Source organism: Carya illinoinensis, chromosome 4, assembly GCF_018687715.1.
Source record: "Carya illinoinensis cultivar Pawnee chromosome 4, C.illinoinensisPawnee_v1, whole genome shotgun sequence".
In the NCBI taxonomy this organism is placed as follows: Eukaryota; Viridiplantae; Streptophyta; class Magnoliopsida; order Fagales; family Juglandaceae; genus Carya; species Carya illinoinensis.
This window is the reverse complement of record NC_056755.1, coordinates 15,095,791-15,105,816: the sequence shown is the minus strand read 5'-3', so window position 1 is coordinate 15,105,816 and position 10,026 is coordinate 15,095,791. Positions and strand designations below refer to the sequence as shown.

Below are 10,026 nucleotides of genomic sequence, written 5' to 3'. Positions count from 1 at the left end.
CCCCCTCCTCCTCCCTTTCCCCTTCTTCTCTCCTTTTGCTGTTTCTGTGTTAGTTTTTCCTTTTGTTTTGGGTTTTTGTGGGTTTTCAGGTAAATAAAGGAGGGGAGTTCTGGCAGGAGTGTTTCCAGCCACCGACCGTCAACACTCAACCCACCAGAGCGTTGGCCAGTTGCCGATCTACAAAACCACCGAATGCGGCACCAGAAGGGAGGGAGCGTAGCCCGCACGCGTGGGATGGAGTCTCAGATAGACCCAGAGCGTGGCTGTTACACGCCACCGGGGAGCCACCTGACGGCTCAAGACATGGCTTTTCTGGGTCCTAAGACTCCGGGTGATCATTGAGCGACCGTCGGACCCCCTTTAAGAGTGATTGCGTTGCACGTACCACTGGTTTGCTTTTTTTTCCGTCTATTTTTTTAGTTTTTCTGGCTTTAGTCCATCCGTCGATCAGTGTTAGTTATGGGTTTTGTTTTGTTTTTCTTGTTGTAAACTGAGCGGGTGTTGGGGTTTTTTGACCAGACATAACCCGGGCACATGCTATGGAGGAAGGTAGTCGGTGTTACGGCCAGTGGATGTATGGCCAACCTCTGATGGAGGTTCTGTGGTTCGCACTCGAGCTGGGTACTCGTGCTGCGCTTGGGCTCTTGATGCCGTCGTCTGGGGTGGGTGTGCTGCCGGGCCCTCGCCACTGCTCGGTTTCGTTTGGTGTTTAGTTGTATGGTAGTGTAGTGTTGATGTTATTTTGTTTGTAATAGATTAGGAGTACGCTTTTGGACTTAGTGTCCAAAACTATGATGTCCTTTATTTCTTAGAAGGTTGGTGGGGCTGATCATTATGTTGTATACAGAGTGTTATTTCTCTTTTCAGAGAGGTTTAGAAGTGAAGACAAAGTCCGCTACTTCTTATGCTGGGGTACTCCAGAGCAGATGCGTAGGTTGACTTATAGTTGGGATTTTTCTGTATTGATAAATCACATTTGTAACTTTGTTATGATGAATGGATTCACAATTTCAAAAAAAAAAGAAAAAAAGAATATGGGCCTAGCTTATTAGATATAGGATATTAGGCCCAACTTAGCTAGTAAGCATAAGGCCATAGGGCCTAACTTAGTACAATTCAAGACTTTAGCCCAATTGAGGAAAAGCCTAAAGATTAGGATCCAACCTTGTAGGCCTTTGAGTCCATGGATAGGCCCCAAAAATATGGAAATAAAGTCCATTCCAAAGTCCACAACCAAGGCTTGCACTTTTGGCCCAACCAAAGCCCAACCCTTGAAGCCCAACACCTTTTATTTCATTCTTCTAATTGGAGCCTGCATATACCATACCATTGGTTTCCCTCAAGCCCAAAATGTGCCACATCCACATAGAGTTCCCACTTGTAACCTCTAAACTATGTTTTAAGTTTAATATTTCTTTAATTTGTTTCCCACGTTGTTGATATGAAATTTTTGGTTTTAATTGTTGATTAACATTGTTCTTAGACCAACTTACAAGTTTAAAGTTGACCCAATACATGTCAATAGAAGCAAAGCCATGTTAATGCCCAAGTCACCACCAATTTGCACCTAGGTGCACCTTCATGTGCATTGCACCAAATCACTCCCTAGCCCATGCCTTTTCCATCATATTTTCATTTGTAATTGCATCAATCACGCATCATCCCATCACTTATGGAATAGAACTAGCAATGGGCGAAGTACATCCAAGAAACATAAGCCAAAAAAAAAAAAAAAAAAAAGACCCAACTCTTTCCCTAGGAAGTGTAGTTGGAGTCAAACCAGGTACCCTTGGCTCTTCAAAGATTTTTCTACACCAAATTAGCCACCCTCCCCAGGCCACTACTCAAGCCTCTTTACCCACCTAAGAAAGGAGCTCAATGATGGTAATTATGTCCACAAACCAGACCAAGAGGATGAGGGATGAGACAAAGGAGGAATCAAAATCTTGACAGCTTTAAAAGAAATCCAAAACCTTTGGCTATGGCTTGCTAGTCTTGTAAATTTTTGTTTCAAAAATCTAAATCAAGCTATCCCTGCACCTATGGACATCTTCTAGCTCTTGGCCATGATGAAATTATGACACTTTATGTAATACCCAAGTCTTATTATGTAGATCCTTACGTCATTTCATTTTATTCTTTAAGTTAAATATTTTTAATATAAAGATTTGTATTATTTTATTATGTTATTATTTTATTTTAAGATGGATGTGTTTTTATTTTTATGTGGGTTATTAAAATAAATTAAGGGTATGATTCTAAAACCCCACAATATATTTTTCCCTTAAGCCCTCTATCTTTAATTATTTAAGAAATAGCTCAACTATTCTCCACCCTTGAATGAGTAGGTAAAGGGAAAATCTCCCAATATTTAATCCCCACCATTCATTTTCCCTAACTTAAGAGGTAAGTTTTGACTAAAGTAACTTAAGTCTTTATTTCTCCTCAAAACTGTTGGCTTCTTCAACCAAAAAAAAAAAAAAAAAGAAAAAAAAACAAGTCTTCTTCCTTCTTCTCCAAGCCGATGCCCTCCATCTCTCCATTTCTTTTTCTCTTCTTTTTCCTTTCATCTTGAAGCTCAAGAGACCAAGATATTTTCCTTCTCATCTCCAAGCCATGCGACCCACAAGGAAGAGAGGAAAGGTTTCCTTCTTCCCCAAGCCATGCATACCCACTCTCCATACCCATTTTTAGTTTGCTTCCAAGCTTGTGTTTAGATCCTTGTTTTCATTTTTCCAAAGGAAAAAATTTGAAGGTAAGACCCTCTTGATTCACTTTCCATTATAATTTTCTTATAGGTTTACTCACCTATGATATTTCAGTTTTTAGGTTTTAAAATTAGTACCATTGTGCTCTTCATCTACACAGCCATACTCCTAATTTGCCCTCCATTTTACCTCTTGAAAGAGATTAAGGTGAAAACCCTAACTTGACCCATTTGGTTTTAGTTTGATTTTTGGAGACCAAATAAGTTGTTTTAGCTTGTATTTTAAGTATAGTTATTATCCAAATATGTATGATCCGTTTTGGCCCAAACCGAGTGTGTTGAAGCCTATTTTGCTATGTATTTTCCTATCATCCGAAAATGATATTTTTTTTTTCTATTTAACTTGGTTAGTTGTAAGTGTTTTTTGTTGATCTTTTGATATATATATATATATATAGACGTTGCTGCCATGTGTTTTGCATGAGGTCGGGTTGGTGACTTGTTTTTAGGATGCTATAGGATCAGTTTAAAGGTTTGACTTGGTTCCTTGAATTTTACAGCTTGGTTCAAAAAGGGTATTAAATGAGTAAATTATAATCTTGGGTGTTTAAAGTTTTCAAGTTCACTTAATGGATTTAACCTAGCTGTTTTTATGTTATGTCTAACTCAATAAACGTGCTCCTTTGCAAAAATCTACTTTAATATTGGTGTCACTAGATTGTAACGTGGGTTGGTGTTATGGGGAGGTGCTTAAAGGTGCAGAAGTACCAAGGTGTGTAAGCTGTCCAATAAGCAGAAAATTTTAATAAATTGCCCTATGTTGATGCCTAAAGGAGTCATTGGCTTTGCTCTTTCTCAATTTATTTCCATACCAACCCAAAAGTCCATTTATTTGCAAGGTAGACCTTTCTAATATGGGACACAATTAACTATTTTAAAAGAAGCATGTTCCTAAAATTTTATAGCCTATCCGAGTTGTCAAAATTGCCCAAAGCATCTTTGTTAGAAATTTTCTAGATTTGAGCCCTTTATCTTCATTGATTTCAAAGTAAGCTTAAATCCAATAAACCTTGTTAAGCTCATGAGTCTTCAACTACCTTTCCATATAAAATACCCAAGTGGCCCTTTCATGGACAGCTAACATGCTGTATTAATAATGTTGTTCTTGTAAAGGTTAGATGAGAGGATAGTTAATCGGGTTAGTGCTAAGCATAGGAGGGACATTAGATTGTAATATTATGGCTTTCTCGTTTAAAGGGAGGCTCAAAGAACATTGTACGAGTATTAACATGTTTATGTTATTTATTGGAATAAGACCTATATTGACGTTGGAAGTACCAAGGCACATTGTGGTTCTCCAATTTTATTACCTCCCAAGTGCAAGAGGTGTTGTGTTGGTGTGTAGTGGATTTCCTAAGGTCAAATTCACAAGGATTAAGACAACTTAAGTTCAGAACTCTTCAACAAGATAGGAGGTGATGTTTCTATTTAAGGGCACCTCTTTAGCCACTGAGTTGACTAAGGGGTAGTTCCTTGATTGAGATTCTATCTTCCCCTTTTTAAAAAAACCAAAGGTTCAATCACTAGAGAGGCCGATTGACCATTTCTTTCTTTCTCTGATTCTAAAATTCCACTAGAATTTGACAAATCAACACAAGTTGCTAAAGAGACCAAAAAAACTTATACTAGAATAGACCCTCACAGATTCAATGCTGATTAATAGAGTGAATTGCTAAATAAAATGTAAATAAACCTAAGTCTTGGGCAACCTTCTTGCAGTGAGTAGTCTACGAATTTCTTTATCTCAGGATTTACTTCAAATGTCATACCAATCTAGGTTAGAACATTTGGATGATAAATCTCATATACGCCAAACCAAGAAATTGAAAAGATAAATTCATTAAATTTCCTATCAACCCAACTTTAACTAACAAGTTCAGAGCAAATGAATTTTTCACACTTCAAGCATCTAATGTGCTGTCAATTTACAGTAGATCAAAAAGAGTGAAACAAAACCATTAACTTCATTGAACACAGGGATGAAGAAACTCAAAGAAATGCAATTAAACACAGTTTGAAAATTGAAACCCTTGAAGATTAAACATTGCTCAATGGTTTCCTTCGACATAGGGTTCAGAAAAATTACTCCTTCATCTCAAGATTCCTCTATAAAAATAAAACAGAACAAAATCCTCCACTACAGCAAAAAAAAAAAAAAAAGGAATAACTAGAAACAGCAAAAACCCTAGAATCTTTTTCTGCATTCAGTAAAGACTGCCCCTTCTCCTTGTGCTTTCTCCTCCTTTTATCATCTCTCTTTCCATCCTTTGCTCTACATCCAACTGATTCCTCTCCAATTCCATCCAGTTCCTTCTAGAGTGTAGGATCTGTAAGCACAAAGTGAGGGATCAGATTTTGAGTGCTGTGGGAAACTGAAATGTTCTAAGTGTTAGTGTGAGGTTGTAGTGTGTGTTTTAAGAGTATAAGGTCTGATTGGCCCCTTTATTCTTTTCCTTGACCATAGAATGTCCCTTATACAAAAAGGTGATTAAGTGAGAATTTGTAGAGAAACCAAGGTCAAAAAGCCTTAATTTAAATAATCACTAACTACATTATTTTCACTTAATCACCTTGAGGTAAGTAGCTATAACCATGCTTTAACACAAAGTTCTCTCATGATAGAATCTCTCTCTCTCTCTCTCTCTCTCTCTCTCTCTCTCTCTCTCTCTCTCTCTCTCTCTCTCTCTCTCTCTCTCTCTCTCTCTCTCTCTGTGGAAATGTTCTTCTAAAGAAAGGGTAAATAAATCTATATTATGTACAAGCTTTTGCACTCTATCAATTATAATTGTGTGTATGTGTATATGGTAATGCATGCACATAGGTCCTAGGTCATGAAATTTTCATACATGCTCTCTCAAATAACCAATGCCTTACTTATACATAAGCATGACATGAAATGCTTTTTTTGCAAAATAAATACATATGCATCGAACTAAGAAAAAATAATGAAAATGTTTGACTGCAAAGAAAGGAAAGAAATGAAATAAAGGTTAATGTATGAAAATATGTAACGACCATATGAATGGAAAGGGTACCAAAGGACTGGATAGATTGCAATGCCAGGTAAGTAGTATTGGTAGTGTACCCAGTGTTGCTCCCTGACTAAAAGGGATTCCTAACCTGTGGCCATAGGCGAGGTCCAAAAGACCGCTAACCCTAACATATGAGGCGTAATAGTATGCTGACCAAAGGAAGTGAAACTTGAAAGTAAATGTTATGCATGAAAGAATTGCTTAACTGTTATGCATGAAAGTATTGCTTAAATATTTATGCATAAAAGTATGACTTATTAGTTAACAACATGGTGTACTGCTAATGGAGTATTAAACTCATTTTGTGTTTATATTTTAAAAATCCAGGTATTGATCGGGAGATTGAGGAGATGGGCACTACCGAAGAGAGAGGGGCCAATGCTTAGTAGTCCCTTGTTGGTTCGGTTCTTTTGGTGATGGCTTATGGTTTATATGTTTTGAGGATGCGTCTCATGTGAGGACATTTATTTGAATTACCATTTAGAAAATGTACCTTCGGGTACGATGTAAATTTTATGATGGGGTTATGGTAATAGTTTAACTTCTATGATGGGCGACGGTAACACCTCATACTTTAAGTTAACTTCATTTTTGTATGAACTGTAGGGACTTACTTAAAACTGGTTATGTTAGATGAATGAATGATGGACAATGAGAGTCCTTTATGAATGAATGTTAAATCGAATGTCTATCAGGTGTTCTCCTTTTATTAGCTTAGAAATTCAAAGTACATGTGTGATGCGTTAGAGCTTGTCACATATTATGTTATTTTATTAGAAAGAAAAAAAATAGGCATAAAATAATAATATACAGATATAATAGGGAAAGAACAGGTACAGGGTCACAGACTCATCCATGGTAGGGCGAGATTGTGACAAATCTTGGTATCCAAGCAAAGGTTAAGGAATCCTATAGACTTTAGAGGTAAAATAGGTTGAAGTTCTCTCTCTAAAGTATGCCAAGCTCTGCAATAGTTTCAAATGGTATCTCTTATTGCATGTTATGAATTTTGTAAAAAGATTTCAAGTCATGTATATTTATTTCGTATGAGTTATTGCTGATTCTATTGTCATACATGTTCCAATATGGCAACATAGAACAATAATTATAAACATCGAGGGTGGTATGACGCCTGTAATCTTGAGAACTAGCAGGAGTCTCACAGAGATTCAAGAGAACTCATCGATGCGGTAGCATTCCTTATAGAGGCTTTTACTAGTGGGTAGACTGTAACGAAAGTGCAGGTCCCACACCTGACCGCCTTCGACAGTTTCTGCAAATAGTACCCCCCGTTGTTTGACTGCAAGGATACCAAGCTGGATGCCGATAACTAGTTAGTGCATCTAGAGAAGATCTTCGACATAGTTGCCCTATACCGAGGAGCATAAGGTAGAGTTTGCAACAGACAATCTAGCAAATGTGGCCAACAGGTGGTGCAAGGCCACTTGTGGCTTTATTCAATAAGAATTCAGTTAAGCTACTCCGATATCGTGGAACAAGTTTAAGGAGGCCTTTAATGACCCCCCTATCTATTCTAAAGGCTAAGGTCCAAGAGTTTGCCGACTTGAAGCAAGGATTAATGACAGTGAGCCAGTATGCCTCTAAATTTGTGGAGTTGTTAAGGTTTGCTCCGCATTCGGTCCATGCTAAGGCACTGAAGGCTGAAAAGTTTGAACGAGGATTGAACCCCAAAATTATGGACTCCCTTCTCAAATTAAAAATTAGGAAGTTCACTGACTTGGAAGACCAAGCAGTAATACTTGAGGACAATCTGCAAGTTCGAGTGGTGGAATTTAACTAGAGGAAGAGGTAGTTCCAAGACATTGAGCAAAATAAAGGCAAGAGGCCAATGTACGAAAATATGCCCAAGCCGCTCCAAATGATCAAATTTCCTTAGCGGGGTACAGTGGCGTCTCGTCCCACATGCTAGACTTATGGCAAGCCTCATGCCGGGAACTGCCTGATGGGGACTAACACCTGCTTTAAGTGTGGTAAGGTGGGTCATATAGTACAGGAGTGTCCCATGCTTGTAGCTCCTAATGTTCAAGCGCCTAACCCAGGGTAGAAGAACCTATTACTAGCTCGAGTCTTCGCTCTTACAATGGATGATGCTGATGCTTCTCCCAATGTGGTGACAGGTATTCTTCCCCTATTCTCACATCATGCATCAGTGCTATTTGATTCTGGTGCCACACATTCATTTATATCTCGTAAATATGCTTGCTTGAATGAGAGAGCATCTAAACCCCTAGAATCCGTGATGTCTATCTCCTCACCCCTTGGGAAATCCGTGGGTTATCAGTTTGTACTAAAGGGTTGCGTGAGACAGATACAAGGTCGACACCTTCTTGCCAATTTAATATTGTTCAACGTGGATCAGTTCGACGTAATTTTGGGCATGGATAGGATGTCTCGATACCATGCTAGTGTGAGTGCTTAAAAAAGGAAGTGGTCTCTAGACCACCAGGTGAGTTAGAGTTCCGTTTCTGTGTTGTGGGTAGAAGTCCTATGCTAAAGGTGATCTCTGCGATAAAGACCACCACTATGTTGATGAAGGGTTGTGTAGGATTTTTGGCTAGTTTGGTAATGCCGCAACCAAACGAGCCTAAGCTACAAGATATAGAGGTGGTGAAAGATTTTCTTGATATCTTTTCAGATGAGCTGCTTGGCTTACCTCTGGATAGGGAGATTGAGTTCTCTATAGACCTTGTTTCAGGTACGATGCCTATCTCTAAAGCACCATACCGGATGGTACTTGTAGAGCTCAAGGAGCTTAAGGATCAATTGCAAGAGTTGTTGGAGAAGGGCTTTATTTGCCCTAGTGTATCACTGTGGGGTGCACCAGTTCTCTATGTGAAGAAGAAGGATGGGTCGCTGTGACTTTGCATCAATTATAGAGAACTAAATAGGGAGACTATTAAGAATCAATATCCCTTACCACAGATCGATGATTTATTCAATCAACTTTAGGGGTCCCAATTATTTCCAAAAATTGATCTCCGCTCGAGGTACCATCAGCTGAAGATTAAAGCGGAGGATCTTCCAAAAAGCACTTTCAGAATGAGATATGGACATTATGAATTTCTGGTGATGTCCTACGGATTAACCAACGCTCCAGCAGTTTTCATGGATTTGATGAATCATATTTTCAAGGAGTATATTGATTAGTTTATGGTTGTATTTATCGATGATATCCTCATTTATTTGAGAACCCCAAAGGAGCATGTGAAGCATTTGGAGGTTGTCTTACAAGTGCTGCAAGAGAAGAAGTTGTATGCCAAATTAAATAAGTTTGAATTTTGGCTACAAAATATTTTTCCTTGGCCATATAGTGTCAAAGGATGGTATCTTGGTAGATCCTGCAAAGGTGGAGGCCATAGTAGAATGACCTAAGCCCAAAACAGTCCAAGAAATCAAGAGTTTCCTTGGTCTTGTGGGATATTACCAGAGATTCGTTAAGGGGTTTTCTCGCATCACAGTTCCTTTAACGAAGTTGACCAGACATGATGAGAAATTATATGGACTGAAGAATGTGAGAAGAGCTTCCAGGAGCTCAAGGAGAAACTTGTGACGACACCTGTTCTCACTATACCTTTGGGTACTGGTGGATTTGTGATATACAGCAGTGCCTTATACAAAGGGTTGGGATGTGTTCTAATGTAGCATGAAAGAGTTGTAGCATACGCTTCGCATCAACTTAAGAAGTATGAGCACAACTACCCAACCCATGATTTAGAGTTGGCTATTGTGGTGTTTGCCTTAAAGATATGGCGACATTACCTTTATGGGAAATGCTGCAAAATTTATACGAATTACAAGAGCCTAAGATATTTCTTCACTCAGAAGGAATTAAATATAAGGCAATGTAGGTGGTTGGAACTATTGAAAGATTATGATTGTAGTATAACCTACCACCCTGGCAAGGCTAATGTGGTTGCGGACGCCCTCAGCCGAAAGTCTTCTTCTGGTAGTCTTATGAGTATGTACACCCCCCAAAAATTTATTATTCTAGATATGGAAAAGATGGGAGTTGAGATGGTAAGGATGTACAAGCAAGGCTAGGTAACTTAGTTCTTGGCCTGACAATATTGGACCAAGTTAAAGTTGCTCAAGTGAAGACATTGACCTCTAGAAGATCAAGACAGAGGTCTTGGAAGGGAAACAACTGGACTTTGTGGTTTTTAATGATGGGTCCTTATGGTTTAAAGGAAGATTGTGTGTACGAGG

General features: G+C 38.6%; 1 long non-coding RNA gene across 1 annotated transcript; it reads left to right on the top strand.

The window, feature by feature from the left end:
* The first annotated feature begins 2,325 nt into the window (after positions 1 to 2,325).
* On the top strand, positions 2,326 to 6,484 carry LOC122306127. Its single transcript, XR_006241454.1, has 2 exons — positions 2,326 to 2,755; positions 6,127 to 6,484. It is a non-coding gene; the product is annotated as an uncharacterized LOC122306127 (long non-coding RNA).
* Positions 6,485 to 10,026: the final 3,542 nt, after the last annotated feature.